General features: G+C 42.4%; 1 protein-coding gene across 1 annotated transcript in view; it reads left to right on the top strand.

Annotated features, from left to right (window-relative positions):
* Positions 1–24,421, top strand: part of PRKCQ (protein kinase C theta) — a 128,419-nt gene that overhangs the window by 8,882 nt on the left and 95,116 nt on the right. The gene's annotated exons all lie outside the window — the stretch shown is intronic.

The following is a 24,421-nucleotide window of genomic DNA, read 5'->3' as shown; positions in this document are numbered from 1 at the left end:
AAGATTTAAGGATTCTTTGCAACAAAATCATGTCTTTAAATTTGTTAAAGTAGGTAAGAATAAGAAAGGTAAAAAGACTAAATTCAAGAATTAGGATAATAAGGAGGCCGGCCCCATGGTGTAGTGGTTAAGTTCCTGTGTTCCACTTCGGCAACCTGGGCTGGTGGGTTTGGATCCCAGATGCGGACCTACACCACTCGTCAGCCATGCTGTGGTGGCAACCCACATACAAAATAGAGGAAGATCGGCACAGATGTCAGCTGAGGGAGAATCTTCCTCAGCAAAAAAAAAAAAAAAAGTGGAAAAAGAAAAGAAAAAAGAATTAGGATGTTTAAAGTGTGCCAAAGATAAAATCATTGAAAGCATTCAGTGAAAAATATTTCAAACATAAAGAGTAATAAATTATTTAGGGACTCACTTAAAGGCAGACTAACCGAAAATCTGAAACCAAAGGAAAAAAACCCATAATCTTTTTTTTTTTTTACCCATAATCTTTTAAAGAAGATTAAAGATAAATCCCAGGGATAATAAAATAAAATGGACACTAGCATGGGTTCCTAACAACGAGTAAGCCACAGCTAAAATGACGTTAAACCCGGAGCTTAGGTTTCTGGCTTGTGCTACCAAAGTCCAGGTCACCTCTCTGGGATTTCAGGGACAGTTTTCAGAGTGTACTTTGCTGTGTGAATGGCATTGTGTTTCAGGGAAAACGCACTGCGCGTTCCTCTGTGCCATTCTCTCCTGGGGAGTGACAACAGGGGGTCACGTGAGGGCAGCCAACCATTTGTGCTCACCTCTGCCTGCAAAATGAGGAGACACTTCTAACTGTGTAAGACTAACATGCTCTGCATCCCAGCCCCCAGAGGCTTCCCCATCCAAAGTGTCCTGCTTTCCTTTGGGAAATAAAATAAGGTGGCCCCTGAGTTCTAAGTGCATTTCTCCCCTTGTTCATGAAGACCCCTTCTCAACCAGAGTCCCTTTGGCAGTTACCAAAGAAAGTGTCCATTTGTGTTATACCTTTTCCGTGCAGCTTGGAATGTCTTTACCCTCCCTCAATGCTTTCTCCTGTCTTGAGGGAATGTGGGTTCTACCTGGCTCATAACCGGAGCTCAGTAGTGATATTTTAACTCGGTTATTATCTCCTGAGTGAGCTCACGTGCACCAGGTCTCCTATGTCCTTCTTCTTCTTCACCTCTTAGCCCAGCGCTCAGGCTGCGTCGTGACTTGGGGAATCTCAGGAAGCCTCTTCCAATCAGGGAACATACTTTATTGTCCTCCAGTCGCCAACACGAAGGATTCTAAGCAAGAACATCATATTTTCAGGGCCTAATCATTAGTATCAAGAGCCGTAGCGCTCCAGTGTTTGTCCGCATTCTTAAGGTGAGTTTTAGGAATCTGAGTGAAATGTGGTTTCAAGGGCCAGGTCCGTAGTCACACTGTGGTGCCCCAACTTCTGTTTTGTGGTCTCTGCCCTTTGTCACCTGCTGCTTTCCTCCAGTCGGAGTTTTGTGGTGCCAGGCTGTCCACCTCACTCTCCACTCTCCCTGCGGTAAATGGGACACGTGGTAGTCGGCATACAAGGGTATAAGAATCCAGATTAGACTGGCCCTTTCAGTAGACGAGCCGGAGAGAGGCCATAGGATCTCGTGGCATAATACCCCTGCCTTCATTCTCTGACTTGATGGCCAAGCCAGTCTTCCAGAGCCATCCAATGGTGAAGGCTATAGAAAGGTCACAGAAGTGGGGCTAGGAGACCAAGGTTCTCATTCCAGTTTTGCCATATTGACCATAAGATGAGGGAGTTGGATAAGGGGTCTCTAGGATTCCTAATATTTGGTAGCTGTTTTGGGGGAATTGTTTTGATATCCACATGTTCCAGTTGGACCAGGATTTCCCCCAGGCACCTGGGGTGATACAGTACTACATGAATGTCAAGGATCCCAGGCTGTAGTCAGCCCACACGTAAGCGTTGGTGAGCAGCCTGTGTCGAGTAGAGAAGATAACCAGGAGTGCAGTGCGTAACCCTCCACCAGTCAACAGAAGTGCGGTCACCCACTGAAGTCATTCAACTACAGTTCTGATTTTGCAAATTAAAATTTCATGTGATGACAACAACAAAAGATTTTCCTTCCACTTTGTTAGTGATGAGGGTGACACAAGGGATGCTGTAACAACCAGACTTCTCAAAATGCTGGTTCTCCAAAAAGAATGGCTTTATTTCCTCAGTGGACTTGGTTTCTGGAAGATAAGATAATGAGGTCTAGGAGCCAGAGTATCTTCTCTCCTCTAAGAATGGGGACTGTTTTCATTCTTTACTCGAAAAGAAAAATAAATTAGCGTGTATTTTTTAGGACATATTCAGGCTGTACAGAAGGAGTGATATTAATAGTAACCGTAAATAAACTCTTTCATAAGAGGAACTTGAAATACTCTACTTCTCACATGCAACTGAGCCAATCCTAGGTAATTTTGTAAAAATCCTTTTAAAGTGGGTGAAATAATTTGGTGAGAAGTAACTTGCATAATTCCAAGTTCTGAAGCAGAGGCAGCTTAAGTATTTGCTGTAGGCCCAGCACGCGGTACTTGAGCCTTCCTTCCAATCCAAAGGAGGATTTTACTGCTGAGATTCTTTCCTAGTTCCAGGGCATTAAGACCTGTTAATATTTACAGTACACTTGAGATCTGTGACTGAAAGTGCTTTAGGAGAGTAAGGCATCTGAGCAGTAGGAAAGGCTTTTTGTTACTTATTAAAATAAAATAAATGCAACTTATTTGAGAAAAAAATTGCCAATGTTTGCCAAGCATAAATTAGCACATAATTGTAGCAATGAATGAAGTAAAACTCATCCATGAACAATGTCCCATAGGTGGAGCTGGTAGAGAGAAATGGCAAGACATAACATCGTATTTGAGTTTTATTATTTGAGTAGAAGCGAAAGGAAGAAGAGCATGCCCCTCCTCTGCACGGAATAGACTAGAAGTATTCAGAACAGAGAGAATATATGTTTATTTAAATACAGAAAATCAGTTTTCTCCTGGAAAAATACTGTAGATATTTTCTTGTGGAAAAATAGTCTAGACCTCCGGGTCCAAATATCAGATCACACACTATTTACCCGAGTTCTGTTCTATCTCAGGACACTCAGCAATACAACTAAGAAAGCCAATTATAAAGAAGCATCAAACATTCTGCAGGTCCAAAAAGTGAAACATATGTTTGTTTGGATATTGATTGGATAAACTACCAATAGGAAAGTTCAGACTTGAGTTCCAGGGAACTTTAATCCACACACCACATTTTCTTAGCCTTTTGCAAGACAGAATCAGAGGATTACATTTTCTAAGAACCGCTTTTTAAAAAGCTTGTGCACTAATCAGTTAAGTGTGACATGGGCTTGCAATGAGATTTGGTAATAAGGAATTCAGGGTGGGGTACAACTTGACACATATTGACCATGGACCAATGCTATTGCCCTGAAATTGTCCAGGCTGCAGTATTATTTATTTGACGTATTTATTTGACCCAGAATATTGCTTTGGATATCAATCACTGTGTAACAGATTTCACCAAAACTCAGTGGCTTAAAATAACCCCATCTTTTTTGCTCGTGACTCTGTGGACCAGGAATTGGGGCTGGCTCTGCTCCTTATGGCGTCACCTGGAGTCTCTCATGAGGTTGCACAAGATCTGAGATGGGATCACTCAGGTATGGCACTTGATGGGTGTGGCTAGAAGCCTGGGACCACCCCACTCCCTGTCTTTCTCTCTGTGTGGCTACCTTGGGCTTCTTTTCATGGTGGTTAGATCCTAAGAGTGAGTGTTCTAAACACACAAAGGCAAAAGCTCAAATCTCTTAAGGACCAAACCGAGAATTCACAGAGCATCACTTGTGTTGCATTCTACTGGTCAAAGCAAGTCGCAGGCCAGCCAAGATCAGGGGGAGGGCAGTGGATGGCACCCCTCGGTGGGCACGGCCCAGTGGTACCGCAGAAGAGCCATGGAGTGGAGATGCTGCTGCAGCCATCTTTGGACACACGGTTTAGCAGAAATATTTAGGCTGTTGAGATGATAACATTTCTTGAAGGTGACCTCATATTTATTTTCTGAGATCGAGCCTTTAGTCTCACTCTTCTCGCCCACTCTTAACTCTGCTGACAGAAGGATTGTACTAAAACAAAAATCAGACCCCTCTCCACTTTAAAACTCTTGGGTTGCTCCATATCATCACAAAATGAAATCCAGACCCTTGGCATGGATTCCTGGGTCCTTCCTGGTCTGTGCCCTGCCTGCCACTCCAGCTTCCCCTCTTACGAGGCCCTGAGCCCCTCCTGGGTCCTGGAGCTCCTCTTGGTTCTTCAGCTGCCTCTCGGTTAGCATGGCTCCGTGTGGGACCACGTGCTTAGGATGCACATCTTCTTCCCATCAGAATCCTTGCTTGGCTGACCCTTCAGACATCACCTCCTCCATGAAGGCTCCCCTTCCCACTCACCAGCTATATTACAACGTCCTTCCCCTGTGTGCCGGGGCTCCTGTACAGGAAGCTATCTCAGCAGTAACAACACCCCCCTCATCTCTCCAACCACACTGCGAGTCCCTGGAGGGCAGGATCTGTGGCTCTTGCTCTCTAGTGTGGCCCTTTCTCATCACAGAGAGTCCCCCCACACAAGTGCTCAGTAAATATTTACTGCATGTCATGTAGTATCCGCACATGACAGAGCAGGGAGTGCCTGGAGGAAAGACCAGAGAACCCCAAACAGGAAGAAGGCGGGTGTGATGAAGAGGAGGGTCAGAGCCCTGCAGAGTGAGCTGTGTAACGGAGCCAGAGCAGTGGGTGCGAAACTGCCAGCGTGCAGAAAGAGAAGGCACTAGACACACGAAAGACAAGAAACAAGCACAGTAGGTACAACAGAAAATTCGGTTAGATGTGTGAGAGAGCAAGGCGTGGGTCCTGGTGAAGAAGGAAGAAACCGTGAGAAGGTGGCTTAGCATAAGACCCAACCAAGCATCCACAGAGATGTGGGAGGGGCACCCCATAGGGGCATCCCGGACCCGAAACGAAAAGGCAGGACACCCCGAATCCAAACAGTGCAGAACCTCAGTCCTCCAGACACAGGTGGTTCTGCACAGGTGACTGACTGCCCGACCTAAGGGGCAGGAGAGAAGTTGGGCAAAGTGAAGGGAAGCCGCTGCTTCTGGGATAAACTGTGGGGCTGCCACTCCTGTATCTGAGACGTTGCTTGTGTCACTTGGTTGAGTATCTTTCCTCCTGAGTAACGTGAAAGTGAAACTGACTGTTCTGGTGACAGGGTACAGGGGAAATGGTGTGAGTGGGGAGGGCTGAGCTGGTAGCTACGCCCCAGTGAGGAGGACCCACCTTGAAGGAGCCCATCGCCTCCCTTTGACAAAACAGCTATAAAGGAAGTAATCGCCGTGAGAAAATGTTTTTTCTGCTCAACAGTGGAAGAAGAAAACATGATCATAATTCTTTTGACTCTGGGTGTATAAACTTAGCATAATAATTGTAACTAACTGATATGGAGCTTTTTCTGTATACTGGGTTCTGCTCTGATCAGTTCACATTCGTTAACTCATTTGAGGTGGATCCTAATATTGTCCTCATTTTACAGATGAGGAAACAGGTTCAATAGCTTGTTCAAAGTCACAGAGCTACTCAGTGGCAGAGCTGGGATTTGGACCCAGGTGGTCGGATGCCGTAGTCTGTGTTCTTAACATCTCCTTGGCTAAGCCTGAATTTGGCAATAAACTCTATCTACTGATTCATTTTTTTAAAGTGCTACCTAACATTCTAGAATTCTAAGAAGTAAGTTTTAAGACTTCCTTCCCTCTGTACGTCTCAATTACTACTTTGGGGCACGTTGAAAAGTGGCAAATTCCATCATATTTGGATACACACGCATCCGTATCTGCTGACTGCTGTAACTTGCAAAGAGCTGTTAAGAAGAAAGTTTAATTAAAAATGAGTAAGAAATGCAGCCAGATTAACATTCTTTAGTAATAACTTTGAAGTTTGAGCTTCAACTTTATGGGGTTGTTCTGGAAATCAGAAGAATAATGTATTGTCATACCATGAGATATACTTAAATTGTTTTTCGGTATATTCCTGATATGACTTTGTACTTTGCTTTTTAGCCGGTATGTTCTCATACCTATGAATCACTAATAAGGTTCACATTAAGTTTCTGATCCTTTTTATGTCTATTATTTATTAATTATTATTTGACAAGTTTCTGAAGCACAAGATTCCAAAAAGTTTGAAGAGAGATCCTTATTCAAGAAAACATTTCCTTTGTCAATATTTTCCAAAGAGTAATTTTTTAAAATCTCAAGAAATCTGTACTTTATTATTTTTTTGTTAGTTTGCAAAATAAAATCAGAAATACAATAGATGCTTCATATTAGAGCAAATGGACAATTTTCAGAGGTTGAGCAATTCATTGAATATAAATATTAGCCCTGAAAATGAATAAATAGGAACGTTACAATAACTACCAAGGCACAGAACGTCCAGGATTCATAGTCTTGGGGGCAGAAACAAAGTATCTACACTTTGTACAACCTTATCCTTCTGTCCCTAGTGGACCTCTGATGGGCAGCCCCCTCCCATGGCCAGCCTTTTAGAGGATTTGTGGATTCGGTCATAGAGGAAGGGAAGAAGCTGTGAACAGTACAGAGGAATTTTTTTTTCTTGGAGTAGCTTCCCAGAAAATCAAAGGGTGCCCAGCTTTGGAATGCTCCTTCTCACCTGATCTCAAAATACTCTCCATTGCACTGCCAGAATATTCTCACTTTGCTTTATTCCAGTGCCTGAAATTCTGCCAACTAGAAGTTTAAGGAACACAGATCCTCTTAAAAATGCAAGAGCTGCTGAGATTTCCTTCACACGTTCCAGCGGCTTAATCAGTAACTTAGAGAAAATGGGAATTTTTATGGAGAAGTGGAAGGCCGAGATTTATTCAGTCAACAAACATTAATTGATCAAACGCTTCATTGATCATTGGCCAGTGATTGATCTGGGTGTTGGAAATACAGGGGAAAAAAGAGGGCCACGGTCCTGGCCCTCATGAAGCCTACTTTCTTTTGCAGAGAAAGACGATAATAAGATAAACAGTATATAAACAAGATAATTTAGATCATGCAGTGCTCTGGAATAACATTAAAGAGAGTGAAGAACTAAAGATACAAACGTTTGGAAGCTGGCCTTCTCTTGGATTACTAAAGGCGTTCTTTTTATAGAGAATGAGGGAGGGGAAAAATATCTGATATACATTCACTGCCCCAAAATCATGGTTAAAAAAAAAAAAAAAGGAGGGTGCAGACAAGTCATCAGGTGACACAGAAAAGGCATATTCTGTCCTTCCCTGGTCCCAAATAATGTATAATCCTTGTCTTCCCCATTCCTCCATGAGGCCTGGGAACATGGCTACATTCTCACCACCGCTTTCCTCTGCTAGAACATACCTGGGACTTAGTAGGTGGTCAACAAGTATTGTTGCTAAATATATATATGGAATCTGACTATTATGATTCCTGTTAGTAATGAGGATCTATGCCTTTAAAAAAAATCCTTGGGCCGGCCCTGTGGAGCAAGTGGTTAAGTGTGCGTGCTCCGCTGTGTTGGCCCCGGGGGCCTGAGGTTCGCAGGTTCGGATCCTGGGCGTGCACCAATGCAGCACTTGGCAAGCCATGCTGTGGCGGCGTCCCATATAAACTGGAGGAAGATGGGCACGGATGTTAGCCCAGGGCCAGTCTTCCTCAGCAAAAAGAGAGGAGGATTGGCAGATGTTAGCTCAGGGCTGATCTTCCTCACAAAAAAAAAAAAAAATCCTTAACTTTGTATTGCCTACGGCTGCAATTTGAGCAGGCAGGCAAATGCGTATTAGGAGACTGAAGGACGCCTGATTAATTCCCACTCATGCAGCCCAGGCCCCAAAGCTCTGCTTCCTCTCCTCCTTAAACCTCCACATACGTCACATCCGAGGGAACGTGCCTCGTTGTGCTTGAGAACACACCTGATACTCTCTGAGTATTCCACTCACAAAGGAATAGCCTGAGTCAGATTTTAAATAGAGTCTTTCATTGCCCTCTTTTCTTACATCCTAAGAATAAATATTGTCTCTCAGAATTTCCCCAAATCTTAATAGCATCGAGATAAAAATAGTAAAATATGGAATTTTTGTACAAATATGAGTTATTCTTTCCAGACCCCTCATTTTAAAGGCAAGGAAATGGGCTCAGAGGTGCCAACCAGGATCTTCAGGGTGGCACAGCTGGTCCGTGATAGTCAAGAGTACCCTGAGGGCCTCTTGACTTCCAGGATTCCATAAATACCGATGATCTCCGGTGCCAACCTCAAAAATTCAACTTCATCCTAAAAATCTCATTTCTCCTCCTGTGTCAAGGTGACATATCCTCACAAGTGAAAGGGACGTGGGCAATAGATGACACTGTTCCAGCCAGCAGGGATTTCCCTAAGAGCACGATGCCCCGGGGGCTCCATGGAGTCAGAGCAATTTCTCAGACCTTCATGCTACACCCGTGATGCTTGCTTGCTAAACCATCTGCCTAACTTATTTACCCTGTATCTTTTATCTCAAGTTTTCTGGTTGTATTTTATCTAAGTCATCTTTACTTTAGTTGAGCTAAAGCTGTGGTTTTGCAAATTAAATCAGTTGTGGGTTTCTGCATACATCTCCTGCATGTGTTTACGTAGCTTTTTTTTTTAAATTAGCTTTGTATGTTTGTTTTCATCTTTATAGTTGTGTGAGGGAGGGAGGATTTGTTTTGTTTAAGGTTCTTTGAAACAAATTCAAAACTATTTAGAAGAACACATTTTAAGAAACCAAAACTTTTTTACATACCTTGTTTAATCTAGATCTTAAGCCACAGTTGTATTCTCTTAAAGTCTTTAAGTTTGTCCATAAGGAAGAGATCCTGTGGCTTTGAGTCTGGACTTTAGGCAAAGGGAAGGTGTAACATGGAAGAGATTTAGAAAGACAGCTCTTAGGCTAATGTGGAGGAGGAGTAGGCATCATGCAAGGATGAGGGTTTGGTACTAATTAGGAATCTACTGTAATGATCTAGAGAAAATATCTGAAGTTATATAAAAATATAACTTATAGGGGCTGGCCCCGTGGCCGAGTGGTTAATGTTCCCTGTGCTCCACTTTGGTGGCCCAGGGTTCACAGGTTCGGATCCTGGGCGAGGACCTACTCCACTCATCAGCCATGCTGTAGAGGCATCCCACATACAAAGTAGAGGAAGATTGGTACAGGTGTTAGCTCAGGGCAAATCTTCCTCAAGCAAAAAAAAGAGGAAGATTGCCAATGGATGTTAGCTCAGGGCAAATCTTCCTCACCAAAAAAAATATATATATATATTATATAATATATAACATATATATTATATATATATTTAGTTATATTAGTTACATTTCAATTTTTAAATTATAATTACATTTCCTGCCTCCCAGAGATAATCTTGACTGAAGTTTTAGGTGCTTGGAATCTAGTGACATATTTACAGATTTTAAATTTTAGAAAGCTATTTGGCAGTAACCACTCTAGTTGAAGGTGTGTGTATACCAAAACCCTGTGGTTCGACTATTTTGCACATATTCTATAGAAATTCTCAAAGGAGATAGCTACAAGAACGTTCACAACAGTATGGTTTACAAAGGCAAAAAAAAGGAATCAAACCTCAACAGAAGAACAGATAAAAAGAATGTCATATATTTATTTCAATGGAGTACTCAGGAGCAGTGATTCTTAAAGTGTGGTCCAGGGAACCCTGGAGATCCTCAAGACTCTTTCAGGGAGTTCTCAAGTCAAAACTAATCTCATAGCACTACTAAGAAGGCCTTTGTACCTTTCCACTCTCATTTTCCACAGTGGAGTTTTCCAGAGGCTTCGTGTCATGATAGCAACAGACAATGTAGAAATAGATACGAGAAGCCAGCTGTCTTCTATTAAGCCAGACGTTAAGTAGATTCGCAAAAATGTCAACAGCGCCACTTTTTTCATTATGTTTTTGCTTTGAAAATTATGATTATTTTTGATCAAATATGTTGCTTATGTGACTGTATTATATGTAATGGGTTTTTATTGTTATTTTTAATTAATAAATAATTGTTTAAAAATGTTCTCAGTGTTATTTTTTGATATGGCAAATACGGGTAGATTTAATCCACATAAACCAAAGTTCTTTGGCACCCTGGATAATTTTTAAAGAGGTAAAGGAATCCTAAGACCAAAAAGTTTGAGAACAACTGCTATGGAGCAAGGTAAATGAATAAGCCGAGACTATATGTATCAGTAAGAATGAATCTCACAAATATGACAGATGAAGTTGCAGAAGAATATAAACAATGATTAAGAAAAGATGAAACATAATATTTTACAAACAAATATCATATCCTTCCTTTTCTTCCCAGGATTTCATTCTAAGGGTCGCACGGGGCCTTCCCCCACGATAGAGTAGCTTAGCAATTAGGCAGCCGTTGCTATGGAGACAGATTCAGCAGTACTACCGTTGGTCATGGGCAGGGTGTGTGGGGGGTGCAGAAGTGCCTCAGATCTTTAGATCCGTCCTGCACAGAACGATAAAATTGAAATTAACGTGGCACTGATATTTTTGCTGTCTTGCCTTTCTCCCAAAATATACAGATATTGTGACTCCTTTGGATTTCAGACAAACTGTAAGAAAAGTGTGAATTTGTGAAATTTCAGAATAAACAAATTGTTTTACTTACAATTTTTTAATTTGGGGGTATGTAAAGTAATTTGACTAGCTAAAAATAGGTCGTCTGGGGGCACCCACCTTTAAAAATAGAAATTGGTTTCCTGGTATGATGGGAAAGGGCCTCGGATGCTGAATCCTGGCTCCTTTCCCTTTTAGCTGTCAATCCTTGTGGGAGATGTTTAACCTCTATGCCAGGTTTCTTCATCTGTAAAGTAGGGATGACAGTTTCTGCCTTGCAGAGTGCTGTGGGCATTTTTTCAGATGGGTATAAGGCAATCCAGCACACAGTAGGTGCTCAATCAATAGTACCTCACCATATTCTCTCTAACTTGCAATTCCATCGTAAATATCTGTGCCTTACGCACTTAAACACATCCGCTTAAGATTTAAAATAGTCTTGGCATAGTGCTTAGCAAACATTCACCAAAATATGTTTCCTAAGGGTAAATTTCAATCTATCGCTTCTTGGTGAAATTTAACACATATTCCAAATTAATCAGGGATGGGGTGGACTGAATTAACGAGGTTTTTGGTTTCCTGTAGTAAGATAAATGACATAAGCAGTTTTACGTACCTGACAGAAAAATAGCAACCTGCTTTGAAGCTGCATGCAAACCATCTGAAAAATGTGTAACCCTCTTAGCATTATGGGGCTAGAGATGGCTTCTCCCCCTTCCCATAATGGGGAGACTTGGCACACTGGTTTCCAGTCCTGACAGCTTCCCACACAAAGCATAAGTCAAACAGAATCACTGTGACCTCCACCAGGAAGGATGTGCTCAAAGGATGAATGACAGGAGGGACATGAGTGGAAAGAGGATGGCGACTCCCAAATTTCCCCATGCTGGAATCATTCCAGGACTGGTGTGGGCTTCTCTGGAGAACAGCTCCATTGGGCACGGAGTGGCCTTGTCAGAAAATCTGCTCTGTTAGGAGTGAGTTTATTTAATCATCAATGACAGTGTTTTCAGTGTCTGGAGGTGTGTGTTTGCTTTTCTGATGTAACCACAAAATAGCGGTTAGTTTCTCTCTAATAGATAAGGGTGACAGGAGTTGCTGTTGGCTTTAAAATGATGTATGAACTCATTCTGAGAACGAACAGGCTGAGTTTAGTCATGACAGCCCTAGTGCTTACTTTTTCCTCTCTCACCTTTTTCCCAACACCGCCCTTCCCTTTCCGTTTTTCTTCTCCATTTGGAGAGAGAAAGAAACAAGAGCAGGCTCAGCAGAGAGTGTTAGGAAACAGCTGCCCCGCTGATGGTAGGTATTTCAGATGCCTGGGCTCCACCTGGGTGACTTTTTCTTCTTTTCTTTTTAAAAGTAAACACAGTAGGATGTGCACACACCAATTAGTGAGCACACAGAAATATGGGACTGCTGGGCTAAGGGACAGCTTCAAAGGACCGTGGCAGGAGCCGGCTGCCTCCCTGACAGCCAGTTAAAGGGCTGCTGGCTCCCTGGGAGAAGAGTTGACTTCCTATTCCTGGACTTTTCTTAGAGCCCCACAGAAGGAACTCCACGTAGGCAAAGGACACGTTGGCAGTGGGGTTTCCCTCTAGCTTGGGGACATTCTGAACCCACGCAGAAAAAGAAACCTTTTAAAATTTTTATTTTATTTGGCAGAAACAATGAAAAGAATGTGACCTTGACTTTGAAATACCTTACACCTCATGGGCTGTATATTTTCCTAGTGTATTCCTGGGAATACCTAAGGAAGCTGTGATGTAGGTAGCCTTTATTACCTCCATTCTTTTTAGGTAAGGAATTGGAAGCACAAAGCAGGCGAGTGACCTTGTAACATCAAAGTTAAGCTGATCTTCTGTACTCCTAGTGTGTGCCCCTGTGTGCCACAATCTAACATCGCAACATGGGTAGCAAAGCACACCTGACAATCCAGTTGCTGAGTTATGCTCAAATTCTGCTCTTGTCTTAGAGTGAGAACTGTTAACTTTAAAATTATAGATGCTAGGCTATTCACGTCTCCATGGTTTCTGTCAGTGCTGTTGTATTCCTCTTTTATTGCTTCCACTACGGCGCAAGTATTTCGAGGATGCAATGCCTATAGTCCATGCTCAATGAGTATGTATTGTGTGAATGTTACTATTGAACAGATCATTTATATGTTATTCTATAATATCAGGATGCAAGGAGATGTCTCCAAGACGGCAGGTTTCTGTCTGTAAATGCAGTAGCCTCGGCAAAATGGTGAGCGAGACTAGCAAGCCTGGAATTCATCCCACACGACAGGGTGTCGGGACTAAAATAGACTGGGGAGATTCATCTCTACTCTCTTATTTCATAGGCAAAGAAGCTGAGGCCCACAGAGATGCAGTGATTTTCCCAAGTCTACCCAGTTCCCCATCGAGCTTTGTGTTGGCCTCATCATTCTTAGTGAGAACACAAGAACTGGCCACGGTTAGAACCATGGGCCCTTTGCACAGGTGGCTCCTGCCTCTGAATCAAAGAGCATGTGGAAAAAGATGTGGTTGCTTTCCTGGGCCTTAAACTTAAAAGTGCAGAAGTGGCCTTGGGCTTAGCATTTTAATAAGTTCCTGTAGAAATCAGATACCATCCAAAGAGTAGGGGAAAAAGTCATCTGATTTGAACATGAATACTTTTTGGAGAAAAGAGTGAAGAGTAGATATTGCTTCATATGGAAAAGAGAAGGCTTGGAGGTGATTTTAATATGTGGCATCAACATAAGAAGGATAATTGAAAAGAGAGTCCTAACTAGCAATTTTCTGATCTTCACTTAAAAGAGAGAAATAGGCCTGTAATGTTGCAGGAAATTTTCTGTTTAGTTGTAAAAAATAATGATAAAAAAGTGATAATCTGCAGGACTCAACATAGACTTACTAAGCTTCATGCCAAACTCACCTAATTTCCATTTTTGTAGAGTTACCAGACTAGTGAAATACTGGACTAGCGAGAGAGTATTTTAATTTCAATATGATATTTAACAGAATGTCTCATAACACTCCCGTCAAAAAGATGAAAAATATCTAGCTATTGTCTAGGGAGCAATCATTCATCTCAAATTCAAGAAAGAAGGGTCATTAGTGGCAGATCATAGAAGTCTGCACTTGATTCTGTCCTAGTCACCAGCATTTGTACAAATAAATATCCTAGTGAAGACTTAGAAGTCAGGCCAGATTGACAGCTGAACACACACTAGAAGGGTCAACAGAATGCAGAGTCAAAATGATTGCATAGACTGCAAAGCTAGGCCTAGACCAAACTCAGACCTAGCTTTGGTAAAAGCTCCATTTAGATTCAACGACCTAACTGGTTGAGGGCAGGGTGGAGAAAATATGACTTGAGAACATTATGATGAAGAAGATTCAGGAGTTTTAGTTAATTCATATTTCTGTAGGAGGTAACAGAAGCTTCCACAAAAGTCAATTTATTCTTAGCCTGCATTGATGGATCTTCAATGGATCATAGAACTCTCTCCTCTGTTGATCTGACAATATCTGGAGAGTGTTGATTGTTCTGGGCATGTTTTAAAAGCACATTAACACACATGAAAAGATGCTCAGCATCATTGGTCATTAGGGAAATGCAAATCAAAACAATAATAAGATACTCATCACACCCACTGGGATGGCTATTATCAAAAAAACAGAAAATAAGTGTGGTGGAGAAATTGGGACCCTCATGCATTGCTGGTAGGAATGTAACATGGCGCAGTTGCTGTGGAAAACAGTATGATGATTCCTCAAAAACTTAAAGACAGAATTACCATGTGATCCAGCAATTCCAGTCCTAGTATGTACCCAAAAGAATTGAAAGCAGGGACTCAGACACTTGTACACCCATGTTCATAGCAGCATTATTCACAATAGCCAAAAGATGGAAACAACCCAAGTACCAATCAATCAACAAATGAATGATAAATGAAATGTGGTCTACACATACATTGGAATATTATTAAGCTATAAAAAGAAAGAAATTCTGATACATGCTACAATGTGGATGAACCTTGACAACAATATGCAAAGTGAAATAAGCCAGACACAAAAGGACAAATATTGTATGCCTCCATTCAGTGAGATACCTAGAATAGTCAAATTCAGAGAGAGAGAAAGTCTCTTAGGTGGTCACCAGGGGCTAGGGGAAGGAAGGGAGAGGGAGTTACTGCTTAATGGGTACAGAGTTTCTTCAGGAAGATGAAAAAGTTCTGGAGATGGATGGTGGTGATAGCTGCACAACATTATGAAAGTGTTTAGCAGCACTGAACTGTTCACTTAAAAATGGTTAAGATGATAAATTTATCTCATGTATATTTTACCACAGTAAAAATGTTATTAAATATGGACAAATTATTCTGGCAACAACAACAAAAAGCATATTGACAAACTTCATTGTATCCCTGCAAAAGTGATCAAGACCATGGGTCTAGAAACTGACGAAGAAGAGATCACTAAAGGAACTGGGGATACTTATTACCTAGAAGACAAGGCAGAGGAGCACATCAGCCGTCCTCTGCCAGCGGGAAGGATCTCCTGGGGCAGGGGCATTATACTTATTCAGCTTATTCAGAGGCACCTTGGGGACAGACCCAGGATCAATGGGGAAAGTGAGATCTGGGGAGGTAAATTTCACTACAGGAAAGAATTTCTAACCGATTGGATCTATACGTATATTTTTTTAAGAAAATGGCTTTGAGGGCTGGCCTGGTAGCACAGTGGTTAAGTTCACGTGCTCCACTGCGGCAGCCAGGGGCTCGCAGGTTTGGATCCCGGGCTCGGACCTATGCACTGCTTATCAAACCATGCTGTGGCGGAGTCCCACACGTAAAGTAGAGGAAGATGGGCATGGATGTTAGCCTAGGGCCAATCTTCCTCAGCAAAAAGAGGAGGATTGGCATCGGATGTTAGCTCAGGGCTAATCTTCCTCACCAAAAAAAAAAAAAAAAGGACTGTCATAGCTAAATGCACATTTGAGGGCTCACAGTATTCTCTAGAAAGAACTTTTGTGCAATTTGTGATTCAGAGTGCTAAACTGAAAGATTATCCAAAAGGTCAATGTATGTAAATTTAGAAAAATCAATATCCTCCAAGCTCTAAGATTTGTTACTATCACTCACGGAAGAGTCCTGAAATTATAGTAAAACAAAATATTAGGGTCAACAGGAGGGAAACTAGGGCTCTAATTATTAAATTCACTGATATTTCTTCCCTCGTTCTAAGAACCATAACTCGATCCTTAGCCATGGCACTTTCAATTGTTAAAAATAAATTAAAAGTACTTCCTTTATGGGTCATTTGGGAATAGTTAAAAGTTGAAAGCCTAGAGGCCAGCCTGCTGACTCAAGCGGTTAAGTGCGCGCGCTCCGCTGTGGCGGCCTGAGGTTAGCAGGTTCAGATCCTGGGCGCGCACCACCGCACCACTTGTTAAGCCATGCTGTGGCGGCATCCCATGTAAAGTAGAGGAAGATGGACACGGATGTTAACCCAGGGCCAATCTTACTCAAGAAAAAAGGGGAGAATTGGCAGCAGATGTTAGCTTAGGGCTAGTCCTCCTCACAAAAAAAAAAAAAAAAAGTTGAAAGCCTAGAATCTGAACTGGGAGGTTTGGTCTCACTCCAGCTCAGACTTCCCACTGCATGGTGGTGAGAGAACTGCTCTGCTAGACCTGTGTCACCTCGGTGACATCAACATGGCATCACAGCTAAGCAAGGACATCCTCCGCTGTTTTAGTTCTGCCTGGGTTTTCTGAAGGCAGAAACCAGTGGGAGGAGCCTTGGTTTTAAAGAGCCCTTTCTTATGCCCTTCAAACCTAGTCACACCAACGGTAGATCTGAAACCCAGAATTTGGCTTAACATTTCCCAATGGGACAGCTTCTATACGATATTTCTTCCCTCTCTGCTCAGAAGTCGTTCCTGTTAGAATGCCTTCTACCTCCGATCAGAAACCAGCCTGGCTTCCTTAGCTGACCAAAGGGCCAGCAAGAAAATAATGAATTGATGCAGAGAGGTTGCAGCAGGCTGGCATACCCATTTCCTGCTGCCCCCACAGTCAACCATCCCTGGGCCCCAGTCATGGCAGCCCCAGAGGTTGGATGCTGGAGCATAGCTCGGCAGACCGTCACTCTAGAGAAGCTACTCTGGCTTCAGAGCCTAAGCACTCAGCAAGATGGGGGCTTTTCCGCCAGGAACTGAAGGCAGATTCCTTCTGGGGGAAGCTGGCAGAAGCCATGGTCCCATTCTTGCTGCTCCTGGAGGCAATGTACTCATTCCTCCTGGGGATAGATGGTGCAGGGAAGCGAATCCCCCTTCTCCTTTCTTCCTCCCCATTTGCCTGAAGGCCAGATGTTCTCTTCCTGTCACTTGTCTTTTATTACCACTCTGTCAGCAGGGAGGAAGCACTGAGCTGCAGAGGCCCTCGAAGAGTTAGTGTGTGAAGGGTGGCACCGTCGAAGAGGACCCAGAACCGGCAGGATTGATCCTGCCCTCCCCGACCCGAGCTTGCAAAGACAAGAAGAGTGGCTTCATTACTGGGAGCAGCTGAGGTGAAAGTGTCTTTTGAGAGCCCTAGGGAAGCATTAGATGAATAATACCTTTTAATCATCGTGTCTCTGCAGTAAAGACCAGCCGCAGAGAACTCAGTGGGAACCCAAAGGTTTCTTGACAAAGATGTCAACATAAGTCACTCGGTCAGATGTAATTAAAAATAATTACTTATGGAACAGAACTTAGCTTACAGGAGATTAAAGAACCGTGTATGCTTTCTGAACAGACCCTGAGAAAGGAAGAGAAGGTTTACAGCAGAGAGCCCTCGGGTTAGCTTCTGTGGCCCTCGAGTTCCCGTCCCCACTCCACCATGATTAGCTGTGCGACCTTGGACAAATGTCCTCGCCTCTCTGAGCCTGTTTCCCTATCTGGAAAATATGGATAAGATTATCAACTTGCATATGTCACAAGTTCGTGGCATTAAAATGGAGGAAACGTATGAAAGCACTTGGATAAATATCAGATTTTGTTATTCCTCATTCTCATTTATTTCCCTACCGAGGCACAGATTAACAAAATAGTTTATTGCTCTCAATTCTTTTCAGAACAAGATGAAATGTTAGTTTTAAAAACAAACAAAAGTACTGAAGAAAAGGAATCTCCCCCTTCCCTACAGCCACTCACAAATGCCCACAGTGAAGAGTTAAGTGGAGCATTCAATCCTTTCTCCTCCACACCCACCCATGAGCTCCAGCACCTGCCTCTCTCTGTCCCCTAAGCTTGACAAGCCTGGCCTGTGCTCACTCCGCTCTGAGCCCCTAGGTTGGGAGACGTTGAGAATTCAGGGTGGGGGTATTTCCAAGATCTGGTAGGTTTCTGTTTCATTTCAAGGAGGAAGGGGTTGTACCCCCAGAGTTCAGCCTTTCTCCTCTTGCAGCCCAAGAGCATGACAGACGTACTAGGTACACTACACATTTCCTTCTGCTTTCTCTCCCAGAGTTCTCCCCCAGGGGCAAACAAATTTGAATTTCAAATTTTTAAACCTCAGGAAAATATCTCTGCCCAGAAGGTACTTGGGGTTTGTTTTGTGCTGTCAGTTTGGGGGCAGTGTCAGGACACTGACACCAGATGCCTCATTTGGTTACCATTGTCACATCCTGTTTTTTTTTCCTGTGAGCAGGACAGGGAGAATTGGCTGGTCAGTCTGGAAGAGAATGAAGGGGGAAGGGGACAGGAAGGATGGGGCAGGGGGAGGCGGAGGACTTTTTAGAGTATAAGAATAAAACTCTGTTTTGTTATTAGGATAATTCTCTATCATTCAGAAAACTCTTTCAGTTATATTCTTATGTGTTTCTTACTAAAGCCTGGTGAGGCGTGGCATTCGTTGGTCTATGTGTTTGGCTGCTATCACAGGACTCCAGAATAACAGGGGCCTAAACAAGGTAGCTGACCCCTCTCCCACCTGAGAGTCCAGGCTCAGGGCTCGAGGGCATCACCACGGTGATTCAAGGCCACCACCTCAGTATTGTAGCCAGTGGCAGGCAGGTGGGCCCAGCCTGGAAGTTCATCGGCTAGGCTCACCTGCCCTTGGCCACGTTCAGCTGCCAGGAAGTGGAAGGGGACAGACCTGGAGGCAGCTCTCAGTCTCTGTGCGGTGGCGAGGTTTGTGCCGTAGGCTGCCCGACCTTCACATGCCCTTTGTTGGAGACCACCAGTTGCACGTGGTCCTCTTCTTGCCTTCATCCTCCTTTGTCTCCTACTCTGCCTTCTCTGGCATCACTCTCCACTGCCCTGTGTCTCAATCCCACTCCTACCTGGAATGCCATCCATCATTTTTTCCCGCTTCACCTCTGCTCTCCATGCTCAGCATCACGTGCAGGGTGCATCTCCCCCACTCCTACCTCCCACAGCCCTTTCCCTGGGCCCTGACTTCTCACTGCCGTCAGCCATGGGAGCCCCTCAGGCAACCTGGAGCAGGAGAAAGGACCTGATGCCACTACTTAGGAGGAAGGAAGAGGAATCTATGATCCTACTGCCACAGCTTGCCCAGGGTGTGTTCCTAAAACCCCGAAAGGGAAGTTGGGAGGCATTTCCTAGTACATATATTGCAACTATTGTAAATCCATTGTAGGTGGTTTCATAGGACTATTTAGTACTCCAGAACATGTGCTTATGCGGATTCAGCATCATGGGTAACATTTCTACGGGAAAAAATATATCCTCTGATCTGAAATGTTGATTAATGAAGTGGTGGACCACTGTTGTTTCTAAACTAGGAATCTCGTATTACAAGGATTGGAGGATTCTTGAAATCAAAAGCTATGGCTTATATGTCTACATTACTGCCCCACATACTAAACTTCCAATAAATTGGCATTAATTAAAAGAGTGACTTGTGCAATTACCAGATGTCATCAAAGCTGGGGATCTGACTGCATGCCAGCTGGTACCCTGGGGTGGGGTGCACAGAGGCTGTGCAGTGGAAGGGACTAGATTTGGAATTGGAGGTCTTAGGCCCTGTCACTTACGAGTTCTGTACCCTTGAAGAAAGTCTTGACTTCAACAGACATCCATTTCTCCCTTCCGTGTAATGGGAACCATCCATTCTACTTCACAAAATTGTTGGCAGTGAAAAATGAGTCGGTATATGAAAAACGTTTTTCCCTTTTTGTTATACAGGATCGTTTTGAAAAGTCAGAATTGTAAACTCCTCAAAAATAACCATCTAAAATCTGGTCCACCCAGAGACAACATTTTGGTCCAAACTTTTTCTCACTAAGATTTATGCATATAAATTCATATCTTTTTAAATGAGGTCCTATTATACACAGGATGGTTAGTACATCTCTTTTTTAACTTAACTATATCCTATAAATATCTTTATTTTAGTGAATAACAATCTACTGGTTGTAAAACATTCCATTGTAGTTATTTGCCATAATATATTTAAACAATATACTATTTTTGGCTATTGAGGCTGCTTCTGGTTTTACTATTATTAACCAGTGCTGCAATGGGCATTCTTGTATATATACCTTCATATACTTGCCTTATTGTTTTAAAGTCATTTAATACATATTTTCTTCCATAAAGATTGTGCAGATCCCTTATCCAAACCATTATGGCCAGATCTGTTTCAGAATTCGTATTTTATAAAGGAAATAAAGTTATATACAGTATATTCCAAAATATTCCCAATAAGTTGTGTGCTTGAGGGGAGAGTATGAATAGTTATGTTGCATGGAATAAATAAACCATAAATAGCTCACATCAGATTTTGCTACAAAATCAGTTTGCACGACAGAATAAATTTTTTTTTGTATTTTCAGACCTTTTTGGATTTTAGAATTGCATAGAAGGGATTATGGAACTGGCTAATTTAGATTCCTTTTATTTCTAGTGAAATTGAACTTTTTTCTTGTTTTATTGACCTTTTATATTTCTTTTGTAAAATGCCTGCTCTTAGCCTTTGCCTATTTTTATCAGGCAAGTAATATTAAATTATCGTTTTTCTTTTTTATTGATGTTTAAGAGCTTTTCACGTATTTGCCTAATATTTTGCCACAAATTTTATAATTATGTCTCCCAGTTTGTCATGTCTTATACTTCGTTAATGTTTAACACACATAAATTTTTAGATAAAATGGTGTAGAAATGTGTTCCTTTATGGAGCTCATCTCTGGTATCACATTTGAAAAGTCCTTCCTAATTCCAAAAGGATATAATCATTAATCTATTTATCTAGTACTTTTAGCAGTTCAGAAATTTTATTTCTCCATTAATATCATCAATCTATCTGAATTTTATTTTGATGTTAGCTTTAATGTAGGTTTTAGCCACTGGGCACAGTCCCGTTTATTAAGCAATCCTTCCTTTTCCCCTGACTTTAAATACTGTCTTCACTGTACACAAAATTTTCATAAATACTTAGATCTGTTTCAAAGTATTCTATTTTGTTCTGATGATCTGTTCAACTCTTCTGCTGACAGCACCACACTATTTCCATTATTTATCTTTATTTTAGTATCTATTAGGGCTGGGAGGAGGGAAGGATGAATAGATGGAGCACAGAGGATTTTTAGGGTGGTGAAATGACTCTGTATGATATTATAATGGGGCATAAATGTTATTATACACTTGTCCAAACCCATAGACTGTACAACACCAGGAGTGGACCCTAATGTATATTATGGGCTTGGGGTGATGAGGACATGTCCATGTAGGTTCATCAGTTGTAACAAATGTATCATCTGGTAGGTGATATTGATAATGGGGGAGGCTGTGCATGTGTGGGAGCAGGGATTAAATGAGAAATCTCTGTACCTTCTGCTGAATTTTGCTATGAATCTAAAATTGCTCTAAAAAATAAAGTCTATTTAAAAAACAAACCCTAGACATTGCTTCTGAAATCACAGAGCTTCTATTCGGGGGGTGCGGGGAAGGAGGAGATGAGGAATATAAAAAGATAAATAGAAAATTAGTATAGACTGTAATTTAGCAAGTATTGTGATACAAATAGGTACCGTAGAATAATGCTTCTCAAACTCTGGGTTGAAGGACCAATTTTAAAAAATCAAAAACAATTTCTAGTATCTATTAGGACTAGCAACCTCTTTATTACCCTCATCTCTGAAAAGCGATTTGTAAACTGTCAAATACTCTATGCATCTTACTTGTTATTTGCCGCTGCACTATAATGCATTCCTTGCTAAAATGAAGATCCCTATTCATTCCACTTACCTTCTATCTGGAGAACAATGAAACTGCAGTTACAAAATGCTGTGGTGTCCTCTTAAGAGATTGTTGTCTTGTAAGAATAGGCTGAAGAACATTTCAAACAATGGCTCTGATCACAAAATAATCTTAATTGCTCACTAAAAATTCACCACGTAAAGTCAAAGCTTGGCATTTGCAAGAGATATATCCCATAATCAAGTACTTCTTTTTCTTTTTACCATTTTTTTTCTTCCAGGAAGCAAAGTGTTTAATATCTTCACATTTTATATGTATATGATGAATACAGAAAAGCCCCCTCTGGAATATGAATAATCAACAGTTAGCTAGGTTCACTCACTAACTGAATGCCTGGCTCCTGCATGTGAGGCTCCTGCCCTGTTCAAAATTACCAAAATTAGTACATGTCACGAATGTTAAGTCTGAGCTGGCCAAGGGTCTGAAATCTGGTGGTTTACACAGTCTTGGGTATAAGCAGTGCTAATATTCTGTGCAGAAGGAAAAGCAAGCATTTGTTCAAATCCTGTTCCTCGCCGAGTGATATCCACGACAGTGAAATAAAGGCACAGTGCAAAGATGAATGACAGGGATCTGGGAGACCTGGGTCCTAGTAACACTTCTTCCACTAATTAGATGGATTGGACCACTTGCCTTAATTTCTCTGAGCCTCAGTTTCCTCATCTGTTAAAGGGGACAGACCACTAGTCCCTTCTCTTTGTGGGGCTAGAATTCTCTAAACCTGGGGAAGTGATGAGAGACAGTGAGGAATGGGTAAGGGAAATTCTCCTGGCTTCACCACATGTAAGATATTTATTTAAACCTCAGCACCATTAACATATTTGTTGTGGGCGCTGTCCTGTGCATCGTAGGTTGTTTAGCAGTATCTCTGGCCTCAACCTATTAGATGCCATTCACACCGTCTCCCCCCATTTGTGACAACCGATGATGACTCTAGACATTGCCAAATGTCCCTGGAGGCAAGATCACCCTGGTTGAGAGCCAATGCTTACAACCACCTGACTGCCAGGCGCTGTGCTGGCTACTGAGCAAATAAAGATGAAAAGTACACAGCCTGGCCTGGTGGGGTTTACTCAAGGGCAGCCCTTCCCGAACTTGAGTGTGCAGGGAGTCACGTGGAGGGCCGTTAAAACCCAGATGTCTGAGCCCGCCTGCATAGTCTCAAATTCAGTGGGTCTGGGTGGGGCCGGAGGATTTGCATTTCTAAAGAGTTCCCCACAGATGCTGCTGCTGATGTGGCTGGTCCTCCAGGACCACACTTTGAGAACCGCTGAGCTAGCGGGTTCCCATCTTGCGGGGTGTTGGGTGTCCCCTGCAGTTACGGCTGAGAATACAGATGTTCCCTTCTCACAGCGTAAAACTAGTGTTCCCTGAGAAGCAGAGTAATTTGTAGTTTTTGAATTGAGAAATTAGACCCCAAATGTGCTACTAAACCCTCGATAAATCTGAAATGTCGCAGGAAAAAAAGCTAGTAGAAGATCTCATAAGCTAGAACAATGACAGAAGGGGGTCAGTTTTATAAATTGATTTTGACCTCATTCTGAATCAACAGATTCATAGGTTAGTTAATGGGCTAATAGATCTCATTTCACGGTTTCCGTGGATCCTAAGGTTTAATTACAAACATGCTTTTACAACCCACTCATTTCTCCTAAGTTGGGGACATTTCTGTGTGCAACAAGACGTGGGTGACTCACCTAGACCTACACGCACACATCCACCCTAGGCTGTCTGACCCCCACTCTGCCTCCTTCTCTTCCTTCTGTCCCCATCCCCGGGTCACCCTGTCCCCTAGTCAATAGCAGTGATGGGCAGTAACTCAGGGCAGCATTGCCTGTGGTCGCTGGCACACACAGGATTCCGTGCATATTATTCTGAACAAAACCATTAGTTCATCTACGGACTGAACGTTGCTATTTCCGCTTGTGGGGTGATACTACCAAATACTGTATTTTCTTTGAAAAGTGTCACACACCCTCAGAGGAAGTGGGGTGTGGTGTTCAAGCAGCACTGGGAGGACAGGCGTGTTTTGCTACTGGTGTCCCCGAAGTGACAGCCCACTTCACCGTTTCTTGTTTTCTCGGTCTCTAACGCCAAGTCCACGTTAATTGGCTGCGTCCCTTTATTTACAGGATAAAAGGGCAAGAAAGTAAGTCCAGGCTCTCAAAACCTCCTTCTTTGATCCCCTCTAGACGGTGGTTGACCCCATTCTGAGGTCCCAAGGATTATTTAGAACGAGAACCATGTCACGTTTTATATCCAGCACTGTGCTTTATACGTCGTAGGCAGGTTTAGCAAATGCTTATTGAGCAATGGCAAAACACAGATGTGCCTGTCGCTTCATTTACTTAGCCAGCAGTTTAGGTGTATGCTAGGCCATGTCAGTTAATCCGTTGAGCAAACTGCCATCATTGGTAACTAATTATCATCAGGGAGAATTTCTAAGTATACTTTG

This window comes from Diceros bicornis, chromosome 36, assembly GCF_020826845.1.
Source record: "Diceros bicornis minor isolate mBicDic1 chromosome 36, mDicBic1.mat.cur, whole genome shotgun sequence".
In the NCBI taxonomy this organism is placed as follows: Eukaryota; Metazoa; Chordata; class Mammalia; order Perissodactyla; family Rhinocerotidae; genus Diceros; species Diceros bicornis.
Note: the sequence above shows the minus strand (reverse complement) of the source record. Positions and strands in the feature narration are given on the sequence as shown.